Below are 11,622 nucleotides of genomic sequence, written 5' to 3' on the forward strand. Positions count from 1 at the left end.
GACAGATGGACTCAGCATCCCACCCTGGGCTGCCGTGAGGCATTGTGCCAATGAGTTACGGGTAAGCCATGTCTTTATTTACCTAAGACGTCCACCCTGCCCGGTGTCTACGCTTTCCGTACACTGGCGGTCTCCAGCTATAGTCAACCAATCAGTTCAAGTTAATCAAGTTTAATCAAGTTTAAACGTTCTAAGAAGTTTGATGAACTTCATATTATGGTTAACTTAACTATCTGTCAGTCACATATATATATCCACAACGCTTTTCAAGGAAGAATACTGAGGAGCTGCACTTCCTGCAGGGGTATATGCACTAGGGGCTGACGTCAGATTGAAATCTGATCCGTCTCCAGCTGCTAACAGGAGTACACTATACCCATTGGTCCTGAGTCCATCTGTCTACACTAAGGAAAATGAAATTATCAGGTAAGTAATTTCTCCAATTTGTTCTACTCCACTTGATTTCATCTATTTTTTTTCTCATTTCTTCCCTGTAGCTGATCACCTTTATAAAAAAAAAACCCTTATTTTGACAAAAATAAAGCTTGTCCATACCTGCTGACTACAGGTAAAAAATGTGACATGGAAACTTGTAATGCTATTTTTCTTATTTTTCTACACCACTTTTGCTTTCCTCTAATTTAGCTTTTTTTTTTCTTTCATTTCTTCTCCCTGTAGAAGATCACCTCTGTAAGAAAGCCAGTCCATACCTACTGTTTCCGTCCTTGGCTGCTACACTACTAAATGGTTTTGAGCTACTATGGCTACAGTAAAGAACTGGGCTAAATACAGTAAAAAGTACTGCAAAGCATGGGAAGAGGAACGTGAACGAAAAGCATGGATTCAGCCTGTTTCAGCAATGAGAATAAGGATACGTGCAAATTTTGTAAGTGTGACATTCGTGCATATCATGCAGACCTTCTGCAACATGCTAAAACAGAGAAACATGCAAAAAGCTAAGCTCCTTTGTCATCTATGCGACTCACAGACATTGGTGTTTCAATTTCACGTGTTTTGGGCTTTTTTTGGGCTTGTTTTTTTGGAAAAAAGTGCTTGTTCTTTCATGAAAACCTGGCAACTCTGATTGGTGTGGATCTGGGAGGCTGCAGCATGGGCAGAGGTGGAGCTTGGCTTCTAAGACCATTTCCGGATCCCGGTACCTGGAAGAACAGCAGCAGCACTGCCAACTCCTAATTGAATAAAGTCACTAGATTTATTGCGAAAAGTCTCCAGCTTGGGTACGGAGTAGCTGGAACTAAGGTTCTGCAGGGTGCCAACTAGGAACTTTACGCTCTCTCTCAGACACACCCACGCCTGCATCTGTTGTGCTACTGCTCAATCAGCCACTGCCTCTCCTCCCACAGACCGGCATCATCCTGTAAAATTATTGTGCTTATCGCCAGGTCTTCCTCAGCCTGCAGCAGCACCCTCGCCTAATTCCTCCTTCGACCCCCCTAGGGCACTCACCAGCTACACCGCCTCTCCCAGCTCAGCCCAGACACCTTACCGGGACAGCACAAGCACTTCCTCGCTGAGTCGGCCCCTCCCTTCCTATGGCCGAAGCTCGCTTCCCAGTAGGCAGCCACCAGCGCTTCCCCATTGGCTGTGTTCTATTCAGTTTACCCGACCCCTGGACCTTTCCTGAATAGGATTGGTCGATGGAAATGAATACGTCATCAGAAGCCCAAAAAGGGAGGGGGGAGTTGCTGAAAGACTGTTGGGTTTTTTGGTTTTTTTTGCTTCAGAGAATTTGGATCCTTAGTTGTGTGAGACCTTGATGGAGATTTAAAAAATATGAAACAGTTGTCAGATTTGTCCCTACATTTAAAAAAATAGCTAAATAAGCTCTCTTTTTTTTTTGTATTCACGTTTGTAAAGTCTCCATTGGGTTGAAAAAGTACCAAATTTCGGAACAAAAAGGCTAAACACTGAGTACAATAGCTCTCTGCTGGGCCTGCAGCAGCTCGTCTTCTATTCATCCAGCATCAGGGGTGTGACAAATGACTTTTAATGTTGCCATCTCAGTAATTAAGCCAGATATTAAAAATCTTTTTGTTTAAAATGATCTTTAAACATTGCTAAAGAGAACTTCCCTTTCTAGATGCCTTTGCCCAGAATATGCCGGGAAAGCAGTTAGGGGCCTCTTCCTGACAAAGCATAAAGTGAAGGCATGAGGTTAGAACTAATCCCCCTTCTTCTTTTAAAATTCTGCTTCTGTGCAAATTAGCTTCTTACAAGATAAGATATTGTAGCCATGCCTTTTAGAAAACGCATGTACAAAGACCTGCCAGACACATAAGCATCAGGGGATGGAGGAAAGGGGCCCCTCCCAGTTGCAAAGGAAGAGATAACTAAAAGGGGTGGAACAAGCAAGAATGCGCTTATCAGTGTGGTCAAAAAGGGGGGAAGTAAAACCAGGACTTCAGCTAGCAAAAACAGTATAAATTCCTTGTTCCCTGTACATATCCGGATCAGTCCAGACACCTGTGTTTTGCCTCTGCACCAGCAGATGGAGACAGAGCAAGATTTGACAGGCTCTGCCACATATACCAGGGTGCCACCCACAGCCTCTCAGTCTTACTCTGTCTCCAGCAGATGGTGCAGGTGCTGAGCCCACAGTCTCTGGGGATCCCTGATTGTAAAGTTTTTGGTAGTTTAGTATTTAGTCAGGATCTGTTTGCTTTGATCAGTTTTTTTCCTTTAAAGTTTACAAAAAAAAAAAGGCAAAATTTTAGAAGGTCAAGTCAAGTCCCTTGTCGCTTCTGAGATCCTCCCAGGGGGTTGGAAGGTTCTGAGGGGACCATCCCCCCACTGGTCAAGGCCGCTGCTAAGGGTTGAGGACCCGGCCCCATCTGGTTAGCAGCGTCGGGGGTGATACCGGGGAGCCCGGCTCACTCACCCCCCACTGGAGTAGGAGGTCCAGTACCAGGGACAGCAAATGGCAAATTTTCTCTGTAAAAAAAAAAGTTTGTTTTTTCTGTGCATGCCGACTCTCCGCTACAGTCGTTCGTTATTTGGTTTAGTTTCAATTTAGTTTAATTTCGGCTACTGTTTGCAAGCGGCGCTGGGGGAGATGCCCCGGGGGTTATCGTGCCATGCATGCGTCTTTCGTGCGAAGGCCTGTGTTTCGGCTGCGTGCAGGGCAGCGAGGGTTCATCCGATCCCGGTCAGGGGGGTCTGATTCGGGCGCCGCGTTCGCTGGTGCACGCCGGACCGGGTGATTCAGGGGTTGAAGATCCGTTCCCACTGAGCACGGGAACGGTGGCCATTTTGGGCTCCTTACGAGAAGCCACGCGGTCAGCGCTGGGGGAGGGGATGCTACCTCCCACGCTTTCTCCTCAGCAGCTCCCACCGGGGGGGGGGGGGGGGGGGGGGGGGGCGCTCCGGCGGGAGAAGCCTCTCCCTTGCAGGAGGATAGCCCTGGGGACGCTTCATCCTTGGAATCTTCTTTTTCTTCAGAGTTTATGCTACTTATGCACAAAGTTTTTAAGGCCAAGAAAGCTGGGAGAAAGTTGGCTCCTGGGAAGCTGGGGCTACAGCCGAAGTCCCAGGAGAGACGAAAAAGGAATAAGTCCCGGGGGACTCGGACCCACCTAAAGATAAAAGACCGTTACAGTCCGCCCCACCGGGGATGGACACGGATTCCACATCTCAGGATGAGACAGATCTGCAGGTAAGGCCCCTGGGGCCAGGTACCAGCAAAGGAGCACAAGCGATGGAAGGGGACGACCCGCGGGTGGTACATCTCTTTAAGAGGGATGAGCTGGCACTGCTCATCCCAGCCATCCTGTAGGAGCTCGGAATAGAGGCTCCACCGGCAGAGTCCCGTCTGGGAGCTATGGATCCAGTCTTGTTAGGCCTCAGGGGTCCTACGGTGTCTTTTCCTTTCCACTTCTCGGCGACGGATCTTCTCTTCAAGGAATGGGACACCCCGGATTTGGGTCTGAAGGTAAGCAAGGCTATGGACAAGCTATATCCTCTCCCAGAGGACGCTTTGGAGCTTCTTCGCCTTCCTAGGGTGGACGCAGCAGCGTCGGCTGTGACAAAGAGGTCCACGATTCCAGTTACAGGGGCTACAGCTCTTAAGGACTTAGAGGACAGGAAGCTGGAGCTTCAATTCAAGAAGGTCTTTGAGGTGTCTGCACTGGGTGTCCGCGCGACAATATGTAGTAACTTTGCACTGCGGGCGGGCCTTCGCTGGGCTCGGCAACTCCAGGCCAATGCCAATCTATCGGAAGGAGAAGCTGCTCAGGCAAATCGCCTGGAGGCGGTGATCGCTTACAGCGCAGATGCGTTGTATGATCTCCTGCGCACGTCGGCCAGATCCATGGTCTCCGTGGTTTCTGCGCGCCGTTTCCTTTGGCTCTGGAATTGGGCTGCGGACGGCTCTTCCAAGGCCCACCTGGCTTCCCTTCCCTTGAAAGGGAAGTTGTTGTTTGGCAAGGAGTTGGATGATTTGATGCAATCGCTAGGAGAAAAGAAGGCTTATAAACTTCCAGAGGTCAGGCCTCGGTCTCGGGGCTCATTTTCCACCAGAACTCTGTTCTGGGGGAACAGGAGGTCTCGTCCAGCGAGGTCTTCCAGGTCGTCTTACCACACAAGTTCATCCAGACGGCCTCAGTCCTTTCGCAGCAGACAATTCGGCAAACAAAGTAACCCTCAATCGGGGGCAGGTACTAAGACCTCGCAATGAGATACGTCCGGTCCATTCCTCTCTTCAGGTTTCTCACCCAGTACCAAATGTGGGAGCCAGACTGTCGCTGTTCTTTGAGGAGTGGACCAAAATAACGTTGGACTAGTGGGTCCTTACTGTGATAAGTCAAGGCTACGCTTTAGATTTTGTACAGACTCCTGCAGACCAGTTCCTCATCTCTCCCTGCGAGTACCGAGAAAAGCGAGAGGTGGTGCAGGGAACTCTACACCGCCTACGGGACTTGGGGGCCATAGTTCCAGTTCCAGCCGAGCAACAGCGCAGGGCCCGCTACTCCATTTACTTCATAGTCCCCAAAAAGGAGGGGACATTCAGACCGATATTAGACTTAAAAAGGATCAACAGGTGTCTTCGGATACCACGTTTCAAAATGGAGACTATTCGCTCGGTTATTGCCTCAGTCCGGCCAGGCGAGTTTTTGGCCTCTCTAGACCTCACGGAAGCATATCTCCATATCGGCATATAGCCCTTTTACCAGAGGTTCCTCAGGTTCTGCATTCTAGGCAGGCATTATCAGTTCCGAGCTCTCCCTTTCGGCCTCACCACCGCTCCCCGCACGTTCACCAAGGTGATGGTGGTGGTTGCGGCTCAACTTCGGAGGGAGGGTTTTCTGGTACATCCCTACTTGAACGATTGGCTGATTCAAGTGAAGTCCGAGCTTCTGTGTCAGACAGCAGTCAGCCGGGTTCTTCACCTTTTGCGGTCTCTCGGTTGGGTGGTCAACCTTGCCAAAAGTCGTTTGACCCCTACACAGTCCCTGGAGTTCCTGGGAGCTCTTTTCGACACAAGGCAGGGCAAAGTATTCCTCACCACCGAACGAGTGGTCAAGCTGTAGAGTCAAGTGAGGCACCTGTTGTCCCTACAGATGCAGGTGAGAGATTATCTGAAGGTCTTGGGTTCCATGGCGTCCACGCTAGCTTTGGTTCCCTGGGCTTTCACACATCTACATCCCTTATGATCCGCATTGCTGTCCCGCTGGAATCCTGTGTCAGAGCAGTTCCATCTACCCCTTCCGCTTACGGACCAGGTGAGAGCCAGTCTCGACTGGTGGCTGGTCTCGGATCATCTGACGTGTGGAGTACCCCTGATGATGCCCAACTGGACAGAGATCATCACAGATGCCAGTCTCTCCGGCCGGGGAGCGGTTTGTCTGGGAAGGTCTGTACAGGGGCAGTGGTCCAGAGCACAGTCTCAGTGGTCCATCAACCGCCTGGAGACCAGGGCGGTGGCTCTGGCCCTGCAAGCCTTCCTATCGATTCTTCGGGGGAAGTTGGTAAGAGTCTTGTCAGACAATGCAACCACAGTGGCATACATCGATCGCCAAGGAGGAACCAGGAGTCGACTAGTTGCGACGGAGGCGCAACACTTGATAAGCTGGTGTATATATTATCTGACTGTGTACACGGCGCTTCTCTGCTACAGGACACACAAGGATATCACAAGGAATTTAGTAAAAGCAAAGATAAATTTATTATTGCATATCCTTGGGAGATACAGACCGTCAGAACTTCAACACAGGGGAAAGCACTGCAGCCTGTCTCTCTCAGTATCTTGTAAAAGCTGTATTTTATAGGTTTAAACCATACATAGAAAATGCCTGTGACGAGGATCACTTATGACGAGGATGCCTGTGACGAGGATCACGTATGACAGTGTAATAAGCTAACCTTCTTTAGCCTGAGAAATCCCCACCCTTATGAAGGTTCCTTTGTTTCTGGCCTTGCTTTTGATGTGTGCCCTGTTTCTTCTGAATTTCTTTATTCTGTCGATAGCTCAAGCATTTCATCTCCAGGGGGCAGGGAGAAACTCTGATTTCAGTTGGAGTCTCTTGGAGCCAGATAAGCAAAGAATACAGTTTCAGCCATCTGCCATCGATAACCTCATGACCTTTTAATTATAGGCTTTGTAGAGCCTACAGGTATTCCAGATATCTTCCAAAGTCTTGAATCTGAGGTCAGTTAAAAATTCATTGTATACCAGCAGGTTCAGTTAAGTCAGACAGCAAAGGGTTCTGGGAGAAGCTGAATGAGCCAAAGGCCTGAGCCAAAGTCTTCATATATCACTGGGCGGAACGACATCTCAGCAACATTGCAGCATCTCACATCACCGGGGTAGACTACATACAGGCAGACTTCCTCCGTCGGTACCATCTGGATCCCGGAGAGTGGGAATTAGCCGATGAGGCGTTTCAGCTAGTCTGCGAGTGGTGGGGCCCGCCACACATGGATCTGATGGCCACCTTCCAAAATGCAAAGGCTCCATGGTTCTACAGCCGGCACAGGGAGAGAGGGGCCGAGGGAGTCGATGCCCTGGTCCTTCCCTGGCCAACAAACGTGTTGCTGTACATGTTTCCTCCCTGGCCCCTGATAGGCAAGTTGCTTTGGCGCATAGAACTTCACCCGACAGAGGTGATTTTGGTGGCGCCGGAGTGGCCGCAGCGTCCATGGTTTGCGGATCTACTCAACTTGGCGGTCGAGACGCTGCTTCGGTTTCAGAAGTCCACGGCTCTTCTTCATCAAGGCCCCGTCCGTTTGGAGGAGACGGATCATTTCTGTCTCACGGCATGGCTTTTGAAAGGCAGCACTTGAAGAATAAAGGTTATTCCGATGCGGTGGTGGCTACCTTATTGAGGTCGCAGAAACTGTCTACATCCTTAGCTTATGTTCGGGTCTGGACAATATTTGAAGACTGGTGCGCGGCTCGGGTAGTGGATCCCACGCGGGGATCGGTTTCCGACATCCTAGGTTTTCTTCAGGCAGGTCTTTCTAAAAGTCTATCTTGCAGTTCCCCCCGGATCCAGGTGGCGGCACTGGGTTGTCTCAGGGGTAAGGTTCACGGGATATCCTTAGCTTTACACCCTGATGTGGTGCATTTTCTTCGGTGGGGCTAAGCATTTGCGTTCTTCGCTTCGTCATCCTTGCCTTCCTGGAACCTAAACTGGGTGCTTTCGGCCTTATGTTCACCGCCTTTTGAGGGCGACGCTGAAGGATCTTACACTAAAAGTGGTGTTTCTAGTTGCGATTTCTTCGGCTAGGCGAGTATCCGAATTGCAGGCTTTGTCATGTAGGGAACCCATTCTTGCGGATCTCTGATTCGGGGGTGTCTTTGAGGACTGTTCCCTCCTTTCTGCCAAAGGTGGTGTCTTCTTTCCACTTGAATCAGTCTATTGAGCTCCCTTCTTTCCCCGAGGTGGAGCGGTCCGATCCTATGGCACGGGATTTACGGAAACTGGATGTTTTCAGGGTGCTGCTGCGATATCCCGAGGTTACGAATCCTTTCCGTGTGTCTGACCATCTTTTTGTGTTGTGGAGTGGTCCGAAGAGAGGAAGTGCGGCCTCGAAAACTACGATAGCTCGATGGCTCAAGGAGGCCATTGGGTCGGCATATTTGCTACGTGGGAAAACTGTTTCCAGTGGGCCTTCAGGCTCATTCTATGCGGTCTCATGCTGCTTCTTGGGCGGAATCTTTTCAAGTGTCACCTCAGGCAATTTGCAGGGCGGCTACTTGGAAGTCGTTGCATACTTTTGCAAGGCATTACCGTCTGGATGTCCAAACCTAGACTTCGGGTGGATTTGGTGAGGGAGTGCTCCGAGCGGGACTCTCTGGTTCTCACCCTCGGTAAGTTGGCTCTGGTACATCCCAGGTGTCTGGACTGATCCGGGTACGTACAGGGAAAGAAAATTAGTTTCTTACCTGATAATTTTGATTCTGATGCGATGTGTTGACGGACATCGGTATATAAGAGAATTTAAATAAAATAAATAAATAAAATAAATAAATAATTTTCGTTCCTGTAGTACCATGGATCAGTCCAGGGACCCACCCATGTCTGTATGTATTCTGAAGTAATGGAGAGTCCGCTCGTATGTTCCTTTTAACTGAATATTCGTTATATTATATTATCGTTCATTCCTTTGGTTCTGAGAGTTCTGTTCCAGTTGGGGGTTTGGACTCGGCCTTTATAGGCGAAGTATAGTTAAGTTAGGTAGTTTGGTTGTTCCATTCTGCTTTGACATTACGTAAGACTGAGAGGCTGTGGGTGGCACCCTGGTATATGTGGCAGAGCCCGTCAAATCTCGCTCTGTCTCCATCTGCTGGTGCGGAGGCAAAACCCGGTGTCTGGACTGATCCGTGGTACTACATGAACGAAAATTATCAGGTAGGAAACTAGTTTTCCTTTGAGATTCTGTGGGGGGTGTGCCTATTATATGTATGTCACCCCATTTGCAAGTGGTCATGTAAAGATCTTTTATAATGATTTCACTGAATTATGCTCACTAATAAATAACTATTCCCAGAGAAGGGAGTTGTCTGATTTTTGTTTCCCACAGCGGGCACAGAGCAACCAGCGTGGCTGCAACTCATCCTTCGACAATCAGCACAAGCCGCAAAGCAACCAGAGCGTTCGGCAGATGCAAGTAGCTGAGCACAAAGACTCTGGGGCCGATGCACTAAAATGCGTTCAACCTAGCACACAAGTTTACACACTTTTTATACCGTGCTAGACTAGCACCTGATTTAGGAAGGAGATTAGTGTGCCCAAACCAGGGGCAGATTGCAGGAAAATACCTGCCCTGGGAATTTTTTCCAAACTGGCCCATGGGGTACCTGACGCCGTCAATCACATTCCTTGCAGCACATGTGTCAACACCCAAAAGCATACCAAGTCAATCCTGGAAACTAGTAGAATTGAGTGAAAATATCTCCAAAATAAACGTCATCTTTTCTAAACAACTAAGAAGTTGAAGACATTCTAGATCAGGGATGAGCGGAGCTGCAGCCCCTGTTCCATCCATGCAAATTGATTGGGGTCCCGTATACATAATTCTTATAGAGATATATCCTGGATTCTTGCTTTGGTTCTTGAACCATTTGCAAGTAATGACACTGCCAGTAGTGTCAGACACTCAAGCAACAAGCAATAAAACAGTGGTTATAAGTTTAGTGTAATAGGAAGATTAGAGGTTAGATAGGGGAGCAGAGTAAAAGTAAATAAAAAAGGAGCTGCTTTTCTGTACTTTTTTAAAAGTAAAAAAAAATCTCTGCGGGCCCCTTTGAAGACCGATGCCTATATGCTTGGCATCAGTTTTCATAACCAGCTGACTGCAGTTATGAAAACCGAGGCCGAGTTTATCGGCGTTGGTGTTCAAAACCGGCAGACCACCTTTAACCGCAGGGTCGCATTAGCAAAGAGGCGCTAAGGTTGCGCTAGCGACCCTTGTGCCTCCTTGCTAGTGTGACCCCCTAATTTGCGTATTGCATGGCGCCCCCCTTGCGGGTGCCATGCATGTATTAAGAAAGTGGCAGCAACTGCTATTTAGCCATATAACTATAGTATTTATCTGTGGACATTTTAAAACTTTTCATAAACATTTTTTCCCCTTTTTAGAGGTTTTAACTGGCAGCGCAGTAGCACTGGAAACTTAACTCCAGCTCTGACCCACAGCTGCTTCCAGTGCTAAAAAAGGTGTGCTGGCCAGATGCAGTCTCTCTGCATTAGGGAGTACTGTTTAATGTCCTCATTTGCATGGGATTTCAATGTGAGGGTGCTAAGTAGTTCTCCCATTTAGAATCACACATTTTCTGTGCCCAAAACTCCTTGCTGCATTGGCAGTAAGTTTTGCACACAAAATGCACGTTGAAGTTTAAGCAGAAAGGAGTGTTCGGCTGAACTCACCTTTCTGCATTGGCCTGCATAAGAGCCAGCAGGTGCAGTGGGGGAAGGTTGAGTGCAAATGGTATTAGATATTGTTAGTTGTCCTGTCCTTTAGTGAGAGGAAGGATGGGGAAGGGATAGCTCTTACTTTATGTTAATGTAATCTACATCTTATTGTATCTAATATTTCTGCTTTTGTTTTGATATATTTGCTGTGCATGTATGAAGTATTTATGTATTTTAAATACATAAATATGAAGTATTTATGTATTTCTTACTGTAAGCCACCCTGGGCCCTTTTTGGAGGAGGGTAATATATAACTCAAAGAAAAAAACAAAATGAAAGAATACATATGCAGCAATTTAAATAATTTTATGTAAAGAACACAGTTTAAAATCTCAAAACAATGCATGCAAATAATTTCCTTCATCAATCCCACTAGAAGGCCTATGCACATAGTCCCCTGAGCTCAGATTTCCCAGTTTCCTCTGTCTGTCATCTAGGCAGTTGTGTGGATCCTTTCTCACTGGTGCCCTGGTCTTCCTTTGTGTCAAAGGAATGAACGAGGTGTGCTGCACCTCTACAGGTATCGATGTCTCATCCATTGATCCTTTAGTCAGAGGCTCTATTCCAACATCCTATCAACATCCACTCCAGAATCCTTTCATTTGTTAAAACTATCTTGTTACCATGTACATTCTAAATATAAAAAAATACTCTAGCATTAGGCAATATTTACACACAATAGGAAAAAACATGAAAATGAAACAAAAATCCAAAATGTACAGCAAACCTTTGCCAAGTATAAGGTCACAAGAAAAAAAAGAGAAAAACAAAACTGAAGCAAAAAAGAAAGGATGAGATTTATTACTTATATCAGAAAACAGAAGAAAAAAATTCTCAACAAACTAAAAAAAAATCCCAAATCCCTATTAATTTGCAAAAGGAATACTACAGAATAGGGATGTGAATCGTGTGATCGATCGTCTTAACGATCGATTTTGGCTGGGGGGGGGGGGAATCTGATCGTCTTAGTTTTTTAGGTTAAAAAATCGTTTTATCGGGGGAGGGCGGGAAAACCAGCACACCAAAACAACCCTAAAACCCACCCCGACCCTTTAAAATAAATCCTCCACCCTCCCGAACCCCCCCAAAATGCTTTAAATTACCTGGGATCCAGTGGGGGGGGGGGGGTGTCCTGGCGCGATCTCCCACTCTCTGGCCACGGCTGCGTTTAAGAGAAATGGCGCCGGT

At 47.6% G+C, this 11,622-nt stretch overlaps 1 long non-coding RNA gene across 1 annotated transcript; it reads left to right on the plus strand.

The window, feature by feature from the left end:
* Positions 1 to 514: 514 nt before the first annotated feature.
* Positions 515 to 1,029, plus strand: LOC115092071. Its single transcript, XR_003856897.1, has 2 exons — positions 515 to 568; positions 679 to 1,029. It is a non-coding gene; the product is annotated as an uncharacterized LOC115092071 (long non-coding RNA).
* Positions 1,030 to 11,622: the final 10,593 nt, after the last annotated feature.

The sequence above is a fragment of the Rhinatrema bivittatum genome, chromosome 5, assembly GCF_901001135.1.
Source record: "Rhinatrema bivittatum chromosome 5, aRhiBiv1.1, whole genome shotgun sequence".
Taxonomy (NCBI): Eukaryota; Metazoa; Chordata; class Amphibia; order Gymnophiona; family Rhinatrematidae; genus Rhinatrema; species Rhinatrema bivittatum.